Consider the following 16,703-nt stretch of genomic DNA (forward strand, 5'->3'; position numbering starts at 1 on the left):
AACCCTAAGGACCGTAACTATCGCACCACAGTGGAGAAAATAGTGAAGCCATGGAACAGCCCACCGAAATCCTGCCCTAGGTAAGAATTCAATGTTCTGGGACTTCACTATTTTCATCCTTCGATGTAGTTGGTTCGATATTATAACATTTGAAGTTTTGCAACTTCGATGTTATAATATAGACCTGGCTGCTACCACACAAGGTGCTGCCATAAGGTGAAATATGATTAAATAAATAATATTGTAATAATAATAATAAGAAGAAGGAAATCATAATAAAAACAACTAATCCAGAAATAACAAAAAAAAAAAATATGGGGTGGGGTGAGAGAAGAAAAGGAGAACATTAGAAACTTCACACATTATACACCAAGCTTTTAAAAATAAATTTATTGTATTCTGTTACAGTCCACTTTAAACAATAACATCTGCTAAGAAATCCCTTTATTATTCAGACATGTACAGTGCTTTCATGTGACAGCAGGTCATTGCAGCCACAGGTCTGCACTTCAAATGCTATAATGATAATTACATAACAATACTAATACAATATTGTAATCAGATGATTTTCATATTTGGGGAGTGTGGTATTACAACCCACAAGCACTGTCTACTGTAATACTGTACTTTTCCATTGGAATACAATATAATGCAAACTCTCTTTCATTTTACATTTTATAGAATTGTGGTCACTATTATCTAGGAATCTGCAACTATTGCTTTGCATTTCAGACCACACCTCTCCACCTTTTAGAGCAGGATATCTAGACATATTATAAAATATTGGCTGTACAAGGGCTCATAACTAGGAACATATTTCAAATTTTGGTATTACACACATGGATAGTTGCATAGGATTTGCTTTAACATAACATTTTGACACTCATTTATTTATTGACTTCAATATAAAATACTTTCCAGACAACCATGAATTCTACAATCACCAGAGCAAAGCAGTGATTCGTAAATCTGGGTTTTCAGCAGATTGAAGTAATATTGAAAGCATTTCCAAATTCATAACAAAGTATGATATAGCAACTAATCTGTCTATAACTGTTAAGTTTGCAATAAGAGTGCTTTATATAATTATTCTTACTTACCACATGCTTCTCTCATCCTTGCCAGTTGCCTAGTGTGTGACCTCACATTAGAGGTCCTCTCTTCTGTAGCTGTGAAAAAAGGGAAAAGAGAAAACATTATAAATACCAGTTTTACCATAGCCAGCTTGAGTATTTTCAGGTAATACATATAAATCCTAATTACACATCACTGGGGTGTTCCTTCCCAGGCAATCCCTGATCCACTGATCAAGGTTATCCTTCTTTCTCCCACAGAGGTTGTCATAGTGGTGACAACACTATTCACTAGTGCAGGAGATACCAGTCACACTGGTAAGAGCTCTTGCCAAACTACCCAGGCTTCCGATTTGTATTGGGTGCTAGTATAGTCCTACTGCAGCAGGCATGGCCCATGAGTCCTAACTAGAAGCCCAATAAAAACCTTGGACTCCTGGACACCCCAGTGCTGTGCTCTAAATTGCACAACCTCTCCTGCACCAGACATTGCTGCAGAAGTCAAACCACAATGCATAAAGTGCAATTCCCAGTAATTCCACTTTAAATACCATGTTTTTCCACCAATTGTGCTTACTGGGAGTGCGCACTGTCTGGATTGTGATACATTTGAAAATTGTGCTCTCTGCTTACTATTGTGCAAACCTATATTTACATGATGCTAAGCAACATGCACCTTTTTCAAATATATTGGCAAAAACAATCACCCAATACAATTCCATGGTTATTTCCTTACAGTACCACTTTATTTGGATAAGCTGCAATGTCAAACTATGATAAGAAAAGTGTGCATACCCTGAATTAGAACCTAGGATCATCTGCACTCTATTCCAGCACTTAACTCATGTCACCACAAGGGCAGTGACATGATCAATGTAGTTTTAGTAGTCATTATTAACTTTATGGTATGAGTGTAGTGCAACAACACTTACTGGGTTTGTGCAATGTACAGCATTGTGCAGTGCTATTGATTAAAAGCATCTTGTTTCTATTTTTAGATGTCTGGGTCTGTCTGATACATGGGTGGTCCCACTGTGCAAATGTGCTGACCATCAGTGAGTGTCATGGTACATCACGCAAACGTGGGAAAAACTAAAAAAAAAAAAAGAAATTGAGAAAAAATAGAATAAGATTTATGGTTTTCAGATAGTTATTCGAGATTTGTAGATTTTTGTTTAGGATTTCATGCTCTTCAGAAGGTGCATGATGGGGGTGGACCATCGGTGCTTACACAGATTTATTATCTGTGTTCTTCTACAAGATTTTATGGACAATGCATCTGGGACACACTGTCAAACCTCACTTAGGCATGATGCACATCATGAACATGCATTATGAGGTACCGTCAGCTTTTCATGGCCATGTACAAATGTATGCAGGCTTTGTGTAAAATTGCTGATAATACTATGAAAGTTAGAGATGACAGTAACTTACTAAAGGGAAGGTGGAGGTTGGAAGCTGTTTTGAAATGTGAAAAAAAATAATGAAACACTTGCCAAGCATTATTTTTATGGCTGGTCATAAATGGACATTAAGATATGCTGGCCAACCTAAATCATATTTCTTTGTGGGGACTTTTCTCATTTAATTAATGATTGCAATAAGGTACAATGTAAGCACTGTGGGTAGAAAGAGCACACAGCAAGAAGGTGTACGCCTGAATGCAGGTTGTATAAAAAAGGGACACTTTTGAATGGATTGTCAAGAGCAAACAGTAAATAATGAAAAGGTTAAAGGGCAGAAAACATACAAGAGGAGGCATGACAAGAGGCTGCAGAAAAGGTGAACTAGAGGAAGAAGAAATTGTAGAAGAAATAAATATGGAGGGAAAAATGAGGAGGGAGAGAGAGTATATGCAGGAAGGGAGGTAAGGAGAAGGGACTGACACTAATAATTATTTTTGTAGTTCTAGCCATTGAGACATCTGATTCTGAGGATCAGGGATTATTTGCACATAAACCCAGGAAAAATATTCAATTGGGGAAAGAGTAAAAATATGAAAAGAATTAAGAAAAAAAATAAACTGAAACTTAAAAAGGAAAAGCAACACTTTTAGATCACTTTCAATAAAGGTGAGCACCTTAAGGATAGGGATACTGGAATGGTGTAATAAATGTGATATGAATGTTATTCTGGTAGAGGATGTAAGATTCCTGAAAAATGAAGAAAGAGTGCAAAAAGAAAAATTGTGGGGTGGAAATATAATATGGAACTTGGGTAGTGAACGTTGTTATGGAGTAACTGTGTTGTGTAAAAAAAAATAAAATAAAACAGTGAAAGCACTAACTGCAACACTGGTAAGAATAGAAAGGTTACCTGTGGTGGATGTGAGGTACAGAGGTGGAAACAACATATTTCTAGAATTACAGTATTACGTATATGCATATATAACTAGCAAGGAAAGAGAAAATTTGGTGAATCTATTTAATCAAATATTGGACTATGCTGTGGGTAACATGAATATTATAATTGCAGGGGACCATACCTCTCAACGTCTTAGTGCTTGAAATCTGAGAAACCTGACAAAATGGGGGGAGAAAGGCCCCAAAATAGGGATAGAGTTTAAATACTGATTGTATTAACTTAGTAAGCTGCTAGAATAACATGGTTTGGGTTAACATTTATTTTTTTCTGAAGGATTTGAAGTCTGAAACTCAAATGTATGTCATTATTTAGTGACATCTATCAACAGATCATTACTGTAATTTGCCAGAAAATCACAAATTTTATGAGAAACAGACCAAAACATGAGGGGAAATCTAGGCAGTTGAAAGGTATGCAGGGAACTATAACTGTGATTTAAGGGGAACATGTAAAAAGAAAGGGAAAAATCTTTAAAAATATAGAAAGTGCTAAAATGTGGTAAATTAACTGTCTGGAATAGAAGTCAGTGGAATTATAGTGGGGGGGTCTTGGATCTGAAGTGTATTATTTTGTATTATACAAATCCCCTCAATATACCTAGCGAAAAGGTCCGGTCCCCGGACTTTTGCCCTATATTATCAGAAGGCTTGGAGTAGCAGGTGTTGATACAGTTATGATGGGTTTTTCAGTCCATTTAGCAGTAATTATGGGAATGGAAGAAAGGGATTATATTAAAACAGGAAAAGAAATAACAAGATATTATAGGATGATATCGGAGAGTTGGAAGTATTGCAGCTATGGAAGGATCATATAACTATGAGGGACTTCTATAAAACTGAATTGAATTGTGGATTGAATGGTCTGAATAGTGGATTTAGTTTTAAAAAAAGGAAAAAAGGTATTTTTTCAGTAGCTAGATGATATAAGAAAGGAAGAGAAAGTGAGGTATGGGAAAATGTATAGAAAATTTAGAGAATAATACAAGAGAGTATTATGTTATGGAAAAAGTAATCAATATAAAAATAAGGCATAACCTTTAAGGCAGATATGGTGTTTACAAGGGAGAAGGGAGAAAGTGTTTGCATATTAATGATGGAAATGAGAAATGTAAAAGGAGAGGTAAAAGGAATGCAAGAGCAAATTATGAGTATTGCAGTACAGAATGTGTAAGAATAAAAAGAAAGAAAATAAAAGAAAATGGAAAGTGAAAAAAAGTTCCAGAACAAGTTAAGGAAGAATTTGAAAAATAAATTACTATTAGTGAATTGGATGAAGTACTTAGGAATGTAAATGCTGATCCAGTATCATGCCCAGATGGTACAGGGTATGGAATGTACAAGAAATTATGGGTTGTCAAAGAGAGTATTTTGTAAATATACTGAATGGATGATTGAAGGACAGGTTTGCTTAAGAAGAGTTATGTAGTGGGATATTAAAAATTATATGGAAGAAAGATCAGAAGAATGAAATAAAAATTGGTGACAGTCACACTAAATAACAGAGATTTTAATTCTGTATAAGAATAATACAGACAGAATGGAATGAAGGATGATGGATAGTATGGAAGAAAGTATATGTGTGTGTGTGTGTGTGTGTGTGTGTGTGTGTGTGTGTGTGTGTGTGTGTGTGTGTGTGTATAAAAGGGAACGGATGTTAGGATTTATTGGTTGTGAGAGACATTTTGGATATTATAAGTAAAAGAGAGAATGTAAAACTTATCGTAAATGATATTAGCAAGGCATTTGATACAGTAAAACATAATGATTTGTGGGATGTTTTGGAGAAATATGGAATAGGTAATAGAAGGAGAATATGTGTGTCACCATATCAAAAAATGAGTGAGAATGTTAGTGAATGGGTAGCTGAATAAAGAAATATGCATAAAGGGATATATAAGACAAGGATGTCCCATGAATGGAATATTGTTTGCAATGGTAATCAATGCAATAGTGAGTGAAGTAGCTTTTAAAATGAAAGATGCCAGATATGTGATGCCAAAGCAGGTGGCAATTTCAGTAGTTTTGACATAGCTAGACACTCGGGAATGTGTCATCCTTTGAGTGAGATGCCGCTCTCATAGTTTAACTGAGATATTTAATTACTGCATATATCAACTGCATTCTGAATGCAGGTCTGTAAAGATTCACCCACTGTTTTATAGGATCATAACAAAACCAAAGACTATACAAACTGTTCAAAACCTGAACATTCATAAGACAGGACATCAAAATAAACAAACACTGATACATCCATAAAACATTTTAGGGAGCTTGTGCCTCCTATATCTATCTCTCAAGGACAAGCTTCAACCATCATCCACAGCCTATAGGATTCATCTTGACTCAGCAACTGACAATTCTGCAAGTGCTGATTCATCAGATCTGAATCGGTGTATACCATTTTCAATGATTAATAAGACTGTTTTTTTCTGCACCCATACTCCTCCAGGTAGGAGATATTCCCATTTCTAGCCACTCCAACACACACACACACATATATATATATATATATATATATATATATATATATATATATATATATATATATGTATACTAACTCTATTTTCATACAACAGTGATAAAAAGGCAATGTCTATGATCACTGAAAGGGGTTTTCAGTGACACTAACTCAGTGAATTGAGGACTGCAGAAATGTGAAATCATAGGGAAATGCACAGGTATCAAGTTATATGGAAATATACTTACCAAATCATAGGGGGATGCAGAATTACTAAGGAACATGGAAGTGGACAAATACTAAGTAACATGAGAATGGACAGATACTAAGTAACAGGGGGGTGGACAGGTACTAAGTAACATGGGAGAGGACAGATACTAAGTAACAGGGGAGTGGACAGGTAGTAAGCAACATGGGAGTGGACAGATACTAAGTAACAGGGGCATGGACAAGTATTAAGGAAAATGGGAATGCACAGGTACTAAGTAAGAGAGGAATGCATAGATACTAAGTAACAGGGAAGTGGACAGATACTAACATGGGAGTGAACAGATACAAAGTATCAGAGGACTAGACAAGTATTAAGTAACATGGGAATGCACAGGTGCTAAGTAACATGGGAATGAACAGGCACTAAGTAACATGGGAATGCACAGGTGCTAAGTAACATGAGAATGCACAGGTACTAAGTAACGGGGAATGCACATGTGCTAAGTAACATGGAAATGCACAAATACTAAGTAAGAGAGGAATGTGCAGATACTAAGTAATATGGGAGTGGACAGATACTAAGTAACATGGGAGTGAACAGATGTTAAATAACAGGGGAGTGGACAGGTACTAAGTAACATGGGAGTGGACAGATACTAAGTAACAGTGGAGTGGACAAGTATTAAGCAACATGGGACTGCACAGGTATTAAATAAGAGAGAAATGCACAGATAGTAAGTAAGAGAGGAATGCACAGATCTAAGTCACAGAGGATTGGACAGATACTAATTAACAGGGGAGTAAACAAGTATTAATTAGCATGAGAATGCACAGGTGCTAAGTAACATGGGAATGCACAGGTATTAAGTAACATGGGAATGCACAGATGCTAAGTAACATGAAAATGCAAAGGTACTAAGTAACATGGGATGCACAGGTGTTAAGTAACATGGGAATGCACAGACACTGAGTAAGAGAGGAATGCACAGATACTAAGTAACATGGGATTGGACAGATACTAAGTAGCAGGGGAGTGGACAGATACTAAGTAACAGGGGAGTAGACATGTATTAAGTAACATGGGAATGCAGAGATGATAACTAACACTGGAATGTGCAGGGGATAAATAACATGGGAATGCACAGGTGCTAAGTAACATGATAATGCACAGGTACTAAGTAATGTGGGAATGCACAGGTGCTTAGTAACATGGGAATGCACAGATACTAAGTAAGAGAGGAATGCCCTAGATACTAAGTAGCATGGGAGTGGACAGATACTAAGTAACATGGCAGTGGACAGATACTAGGTAACAAGGGAATGGACAGATACTAAATATCATGGGAATGGACAGATACTAAGTAACAGGGGAGTGGACAAATATTAAGTAACATGGGAATGCACAGGTACTAAATAATAGAGGAATGCACAGATACTAAGTAAGAGAGGAATGCACAGATACTAAGTAACAGGGGAATGGACAGATACTGATTAACAGGGGAGTAAACAAGTATTAAGTAACATGGGAATGCACAGGTGCTAAGTAACATGGGAATGCACCGATACTAAGTAACATGTGAATGCACAGATGCAAAGTAACATGATAATGCACAGGTACTAAGTAATGTAGGAATGCACAGGTGTTAAGTAACATGGGAATGCACAGATACTGAGGAAGAGAGGAATGCGCAGATACTAAGTAACATGGGAGTGGACAGATAGGAAGAGGGGAGTGGACAGGTACAAAGTAACATGGGATTGGACAGATACTAAGTAAGAGAGGAATGCACAGATACTAAGCAACAGAGGAAGAAACAAGTATTAATTAACATGAAGATGCACAGATGCTAAGTAACATGACAATGCACAAGTACTAAGTAACATGGGAATGCACAGATGCTAAGTAACATGAGAATGCACAGGTGCTAAGTAACGTGGGACTGCACGGGTGTTAAGTAACATGGGAATGCACAGATACTGAGTAAAAGAGGAATGCACAGATACTAAGTAACATGGGACTGGACAGATACTAAGAAACAGGGGAGTGGACAAGTATTAAGTAACATGGGAATGCACAGGTACTAAATAAAGGAATGCACAGATACTGAGTAAGAGAGGAATGCACAGATACTATGTAACAGGGGAGTGGGCAGATACCAATTAACAGGGGAGGAAACAAGTATTAAGTAACATGGGAATGCACAGATGCTAAGTAGCACTAGAATGCACAGGTACTAAGTAACATGGGAATGCACAGATGCTATATAACATGAGAATGCACAGGTAATAAGTAATGTGGGAATGCACAGTTGTTAAATAACATGGGATACACAGATACTGAATAAGATAGGAATGCACAAATACTAGATAGAATGGGAGTGGACAGATACTAAGTAACAGGGGAGTCGACAGGTACTAATTAACATGGGATTGGACAGATACAGAGTAACAGGGGAGTGGACAGATACTAAGTAACAGGGAAGTAAACATGTATTAAGTAACATGGGAATGCACCGATGCTAAGTAACACTGGAATGTACAGGTGCTAAGTAACATGGGAATGCACAGGTATTAAGTAAGAGAGGAATGCATAGATACTAAGTGACATGGGAGTGGACAGATAGTAACAGGGGAATGGAGAAGTACTAAAAGGGGAGTGGACAAATACTAAGTAAAATGGGATTGGACAGATACTAATTAAGAGAGGAATGCACAGATACTAAGTAACGTGGGAGTTGACAGATACTGATTAACTAGGGAGAAAACAAGTATTAAGTAACATGGGAATGTACAGGTGCTAACTAACATGGGGATGCACAGGTACTAAGTAACATGGGAATGCACAGATGCTAAGTTACATGAGAATGCACAGGTATTAAGTAATGGGGGAATGCACAGGTATTAATTAACATGGGAATGCATAGATACTGAGTAGGTGAGGAATGCACTGATACTAAGTAACATAGGAGTGGACAGATACTAAGTAACTGGGGAGTGGACAGGTACTACATAACATGGGATTGGACAGATACTAAGTAGCAGGGGAATGGACAGATACTAAGTAACAGGGGAGTAGACATGTATCAAGTAACATGGGAATGTAAAGATGCTAAGTAACACTGGAATGCAAAGGTGCTAAGTAACATGGGAATGCACAGTTACTAAGTAAGAGAGGAATGCATAAATACTAAGTAACATGGGAGTGGACAGTTATTAAGTAACAGGGGAGTGGACAGGTACTAACAGTGGTGTAGGCATGTATTAAGTAACATGGGAATGCACAGATGTTAAGTAACATTGGAATGCACGGGTGCTAAGTAACATAGGAATGCTCAGGTGCAAAGTAAGATGAGAATGCACAGGTACTAAGTAATGTGGGAATGCACAAGTGCTTAGTAGCATAGGAATGCACAGATACTAAGTAAGAGAGGAATATGCAGATTTTAAGTAACATGGGAGTGGACAGATAGTAACAGGGGAGTGGACAGTTACTAAGCAACATGGGACTGGACAGATACTAAGTAAAAGAGGCATGCACAGATACTAAGTAACAGGAGAGTGGACAGATACTGATTAGCAGTGGAGGAACCAAATATTAAGTAACATGGGAATGCACAGGTGCAAAGTAACATGCAAATGCACAGGCACTAAGTAACATGAGAATGCACAGGGACTAAGTAATGTGGGATTACACATGTATTAAGTAACATGGGAATACACAGATACTGAGTAAGAGAGGAATGTGCAGATACTAAGTAACATGGAAGTGGACAGAGAGTAACAGGGAAGTGAACAGGTACTGCATAACATGGGATTGGACAGATACTAAGTAACAGGGGAGTGGACAGTTACTAAGTAACAGGAGATATCAAGTAACATGGGAATGCACAGATGCTAAGTAACACTGGAATGCACAGGTGCTAAGTGACATGGGAATGCACAGGTACTAAGTAACATGGGAATGCACAGATGCTAAGTAACATGAGAATGCACAGGTACTAAGTAATGTGGGAATGCACAGTTGTTAAGTAATATGGGAATGCACAGATACTGAGTAAGAGAGGAATGCGCAAATACTGGGTAGTATGGAAGTGGACAGATACTAAGTAACAGGGGAGTCGACAGGTACTAAGTAACATGGGATTGGACAGATACAAAGTAACAGGGGAGTGGACAGATACTAAGTAGCAGGGGAGTAAACATGTATTAAGTAACATAGGAATGCACCGATGCTAAGTAACATTGGAATGTACAGGTGCTACGTAACATGGGAATGCACAGGTACTAAGTAAAAGAGGGATGCATAGACACTAAGTAACATGGAAGTGGACAACTACTACTTTAAGTAACAGGTGAGTGGACAGATACTAACAGGGGAGTGGACAGATATTAAATAACATGGGAGTGGACAGATAATTAGTAACGGGAGTGGACATGTATTAAGTAACACGGGAATCCACAGGTACTAAATAAGAGAGGAATGCACAGATACTGAGTAAGACAGGAATGCACAGATACTATGTAACAGGGGAGTGGACAGATACCGATTAACAGGTGAGGAAACAAGTATTAAGTAACAGGGGAATGCACAGATGCTAAGTAACATTGTAATGCACAGGTGCTAAGCAAAATGGGAATGCACAGGTGCTAAGTAACATGAGAATGCACAGCTACTAAGTAATGGGGAATGCACAGTTGTTAAGTAACATGGGAATGCACAGATACTGAGTAAGAGAGGAATGCACAAGTACTAGGTAGCATGGGAGTGGACAGATGCTAAGTAACGCGACTCGACAGGTACTAAGTAACATGGGATTGGACAGATACAAAGTAACAGGTGAGTGGACAGATACAAAGTAACAGGGGAGTAAACATGTATTAAGTAACATGGGAATGCACATATGCTAAGTAGCACTGGAATGCACAGGTCCTAAGTAACGTGGGAATGCACAGCTGTTAAGTAACATGGGAATGCACAGATACTGAATAAGATACGAATGCACAAATACTAGGTAGAATGGAAGTGGACAGATACTAAGTAACAGGGGAGTTGACAGGTACTAATTAACATGGGATTGGGCAGATACAAAGTAACAGGGGAGTGGACAGATACTAAGTAACAGGGGAGTAAACATGCATTAAGTAACATGGGAATGCACCGATGCTAAGTAAAATTGGAATGCACAGGTATTAAGTAAGAGAGGAATGCATAGATACTAAGTAACATGGGAGTAGATAGCTTCTACTTTAAGTAACAGGTGAGTGGAAAGATACTAACAGGGGAGTGGAGATATATTAAATAACATGGGAGTGGACAGATGCTAAGTAACAGGGGAGTGGACAAGTATTAAATAGCATGGGAATGCACAGGTACTAAATAAGAGAGGAATGCACAGATCCTGAGTAAGAGAGGAATGCACAGATACTATGTAACAGGGAAACGGACATATACCGATTAACAGGGGAGGAAAAAGTGTTAAGTAACATGGGAATACACAGATGCTAAGTAACATTGTAATGCACAGGTGCTAAGTAAAATGGGAATGCACATGTGCTAAGTAACATGAGAATGCACAGGTACTAAGTAATGCAGAATGCACAGGTGCTTAGTAACATGGGAATGCACAGATACTAAGTAAGAGAGGAATGCGCACATACTGAGTAACATGGGAGTGGACAGATACTAAGTAACAGGGGAGTGGACAGACACTAATTACATGGGTGTGGACAGATGCTAAGTAACGGGGGAGTAGACAAGTATTACATAACATGGGAATGCACAGGTAGTAAATAAGAAAGGAATGCACAGATACTAAGTAAGAGAGGAATGCACAGATACTAACAGGGGAGTGCTCATATACTGATTAACAGGAGAGGAAACAAGTATTAAGTAACATGGGAATGCACAGGTACTAAGTAAAATGGGAATGCACAGATGCTAAGTAACATGAGAATGCACAGGTACTAAGTAACGTGGGAATGCAGATGTGTTAAGTAACATGGGAATGCACAGAAACTGAGTAAGAGAGGAATGTGCAGATACTAAGTAACATGGAAGTGGACAGATACTAAGTAATAGGGGAGTGGACAGGTACTAAGTAACATGGGATTGGAAAGACACTAAGTAACAGGGGAATAGACAGATACTAAGTAACAGGGTAGTAGACATGTATCAAGTAACATGGGAATGCACAGATGCTAAGTAACACTGGAATGCACAGGTGCTAAGTAACATGGGAATGCACAGGTACTAAGTAAGACAGGAATGCATAGATACTAAGTAACATGGGAGTAGACAGATACAAAGTAACAGGGGAGTGGACAGGTACTAAGAAACATGGGATTGGACAGATAATAAGTAACGGGAGTGGACAGATACTAAGTAACAGTGGAGTGGGCATGTATTAAGTAAAATGGGAATGTACAGATGCTAAGTAACATTGGAATCCACAGGTGCTAAGTAACATGGGAATGCACATGTGCAAAGTAAAATGAGAATGCACAGGTACTAAGTAATGTGGGAATGCACAGGTGCTTCGTAACATGGGAATGCACAGATAATACGTAAGAGAGGAATGTGCAGATACCAAGTTACATGGGAGGGGACAGATAGTAACAGGGGAATGGAGAAGTACTAAAAGGGGAGTGGACAAATACTAAGTAAAATGGGACTGGACAGATACTAATTAAGAGAGGAATGCACAGATACTAAGTAACATGGGAGTTGACAGATACTGATTAACTAGGAAGGAAACAAGTATTAAGTAACATGGGAATGTACAGGTGCTAACTAACATGAGAATGCACAGGTACTAAGTAACATGGGAATGCACAGATGCTAAGTTACATGAGAATGCACAGGTACTAAGTAATGGTGGAATGCACAGGTGTTAATTAACATGGGAATGCATAGATACTGAGCACGTGAGGAATGAACCGATACTAAGTAACATAGGAGTGGACAGATACTAAGTAACTGGGGAGTGGACAGGTACTACATAACATGGGATTGGAGAGATATTAAGTAACAGGGGAGTGGACAGATACTAAGTAACAGGGGAGTAGACATATATCAAGTAACATGGGAATGTAAAGATGCTAAGTAACACTGGAATGCAAAGGTGCTAAGTAACATGGGAATGCACAGGTACTAAGAGAGGAATGCATAGATACTAAGTAACATGGGAGTGGACAGATACTAAGTAACAGGGGAGTGGACAGGTACTAACAGTGGAGTAGGCATGTATTAAGTAACATGGGAATGCACAGATGTTAAATAGCATTGGAATGCACAGGTACTAAGTAACATATGAATGCTCAGGTGTGAAGTAAGATGAGCATGCACAGGTACTAAGTAATGTGGGAATGCACAAGTGCTTAGTAGCATGGGAATGCACCGATACTAAGTAAGAGAGGAATACACAGATATTAAGTAACATGGGAGTGGACAGATAGTAACAGGGGAGTGGACAGGTACTAAGCAACATGGGATTGGACAGATACGAAGTAAAAGAGGAATGCACAGATACTAAGTAACAGGAGAGTGGACAGATACTGATTAAGAGAGGAGGAAACAAGTATTAAGTAACATGGGAATGCACAGGTGCAAAGTAACATGTGAATGCACAGGTACTAAGTAACATGGGAATGCACAGATGCTAAGTAATGTGAGAATGCACAGGTACTAAGTAATGTGGAATTACACATGTATTAAGTAACATGGGAATGCACAGATACTGAGTAAGAGAGAAATGTGCAGATACTAAGTAACATGGAAGTGGACAGAGAGTAACAGGGAAGTGAACAGGTACTGCGTAACATGGGATTGGACAGATACTAAGTAACAGGGGAGTGGACATATACTAAGTAACATGAGATATCAAGTAACATGGGAATGCACAGACGCTAAGTAACACTGGAATGCACAGGTGCTAAGTAACATGGGAATGCACAGGTACTAAGTAACATGGGAATGCACAGATGCTAAGTAACATGAGAATGCACAGGTACTAAATAACGTGGGAATGCACAGTTGTTAAGTTACATGGGAATGCACAGATACTGAGTAAGAGAGGAATGCACAAATACTAGGTAGCGTGAGAGTGGACAGATACTAAGTAACAGGGGAGTCGGCAGGTACTAAGTTACATGGGATTGGACAGATACAAAGTAACAGGGGAGTGGACAGATACTAAGTAACAGGGGAGTAAACATGTATTAAGTAACATAGGAATGCACTGATGCTAAGTAACATTGGAATGCACAGGTGCTAAGTAACATGGGAATGCACAGGTACTAAGTACGAGAGGAATGCATAGATCCTAAGTAACATGGGAATGTACAGCTACTACTTTAAGTAACAGGTGAGTGGACAGATACTAACAGGGGAGTGGACAGATATTAAATAACATTGGAGTGGACAGATATTAAGTAACAGGGGAGTGGACAAGTATTAAGTAACATGGGAATGCACAGGTAGTAAATAAGAGAGGAATGCACAGATACTAAGGAAGAGAGGAATGCACAGATACTATGCAACAGGGGAGTGGACAGATACTGATTAACATGGGAGGATACAAGTAATAAGTAACATGGGAAATCACAGGTGCTAAGTAACATGGGAATGCACAGGTTCTAAGTAACATGGGAATGCACAGATGCTAAGTAACTGAGAATTCACAGGTACTTAGTAACGTGGGAATGCACAGGTGTTAAGTAACATAGTAATGCACAAATACTAAGTAAGAGAGGAATGCACAGATACTAAGTAACATGGGAGTAAACAGATACTAAATAACAGGGGAGTGGACAGGTACTAAGTAACATGCGATGGGATAGATACTAAGTAACAAGAGAGTGGACAGATAGTAAGTAACAGGGGAGTAGACATGTACTAAGTAACCAGGGAGATGCTAACTAACATTGTAATGCACAGGTGCTAAGTAACATGGGAATGCACAGGTGCTAAGTAACATGAGAATGCATGGGTACTAAGTAATGTGGGAATGCACAGGTGCTTAGTAACATTGGAATGCACAGATACTAAAAAAGAGAGGAATGCACAGATACTAAGTAACATAAGAGTGGACAGATACTAAGTAACATGGGAGAGGACAGATACTAAGTAATAGGGGAGTTGACAGGTACTAAGCAACATGAGAGTGGACAGATACTAAGTAACAGGGGAGTGGACAAGTATTAAGTAACATGGGAATGCACAGGAACAAAGTAAGAGAGTAATGCATATGTACTAAGTAACAGGGGAGTGGACAGATACTAAATAACATGGGAATGGACAGATACAAATTAACAGAGGACTAGACAAGTATTAAGTAACATGGGAATGCACAGGTGGTAAGTAACATGGGAATGCACAGGCACTAAGTAACATGGGAATGCACAGATGCTAAGTAACATGGAAATGCACGGATACTAAGTAACATGGGAGTGGACAGATACTAAGTAACATGGGAGTGAACAGATGTTAAGTAACAGGGGAGTGGACAGATAGTCAATATCATGGGAGTGGACAGATAGTAAATAACATGGGAGTGGACAGATACTAAGTAACGGGAGTGGACATGTATTAAGTAACATGAGACTGCACAGGTATTAAATAAGAGAGGAATGCACAGATAGTAAGTAAGAGAGTAATGCACAGATAATAAGTAGCAGAGGAGTGGACAGATACTAATTAACAGGAGAGTAAACAAGTATTAAGTAACATGGGAATGCACAGGTGCTAAGTAACATGGGGATGCACAGATACTAAGTAACATGGGAATGCACAGATGGTAGGTAACATGAGAATGCACATGTACTAAGTAACATGGGATGCACAGGTGCTTAGTAACATGTGAATGCACAGATACTAAATAAGAGAGGAATGCACAGATACTAAGTAACATGGGATTGGACAGATACTAACAGGGGAGTGAACAGATACAAAGTAAGATGGGGAGTAGACATGTATTAAGTAACATGGGAATGCACAGATGATAGCTAACACTAGAATGCACAATGGCTAAGTAATATGGGAATGCACAGGTGCTAAGTAACATGAGAATGCACAGGTACTAAGTAATTTTGGAATGCACAGTTAATTAGTAACATGGGAATGCACAGATACTAAGTAAGAGAGGAATGCACAGATACTAAGCAACATGGGAGTTGACAGATAATAACATTGGAGTGGAAAGATACTAAGTAACAGGGGAATGGACAGATACTAAATAACATGGGAGTGGACAGATACTAAGTAACATGGGAGTGGACAAGTATTAAGTAACATAGGGATGCACAGGTACTAAATAAAGGAATGCACAGATACTAAGTAAGAGATGAATGGAGATACTAAGTAACAGGGGAGTGGACAGATACCGATTATCAGGGGAGGAAACAAGTATTAAGTAAAATGGGAATGCACAGGTGCTAAGTAACATGGGAATGCACAGGTACTAAGTAACATGGGAATGCACAGATGCTAAGTAACATGAGAATGCACAGGTACTAAGTAATGTGGGAATGCACAGGTGTTACTTACCATGGAATGCACAGATACAAAGTAAGAGAGGAATGCACAGGTACTAAGTAACATGG

This window comes from Protopterus annectens, chromosome 13.part0, assembly GCF_019279795.1.
Source record: "Protopterus annectens isolate FY-2018-M chromosome 13.part0, PAN1.0, whole genome shotgun sequence".
Classification (NCBI taxonomy): Eukaryota; Metazoa; Chordata; order Ceratodontiformes; family Protopteridae; genus Protopterus; species Protopterus annectens.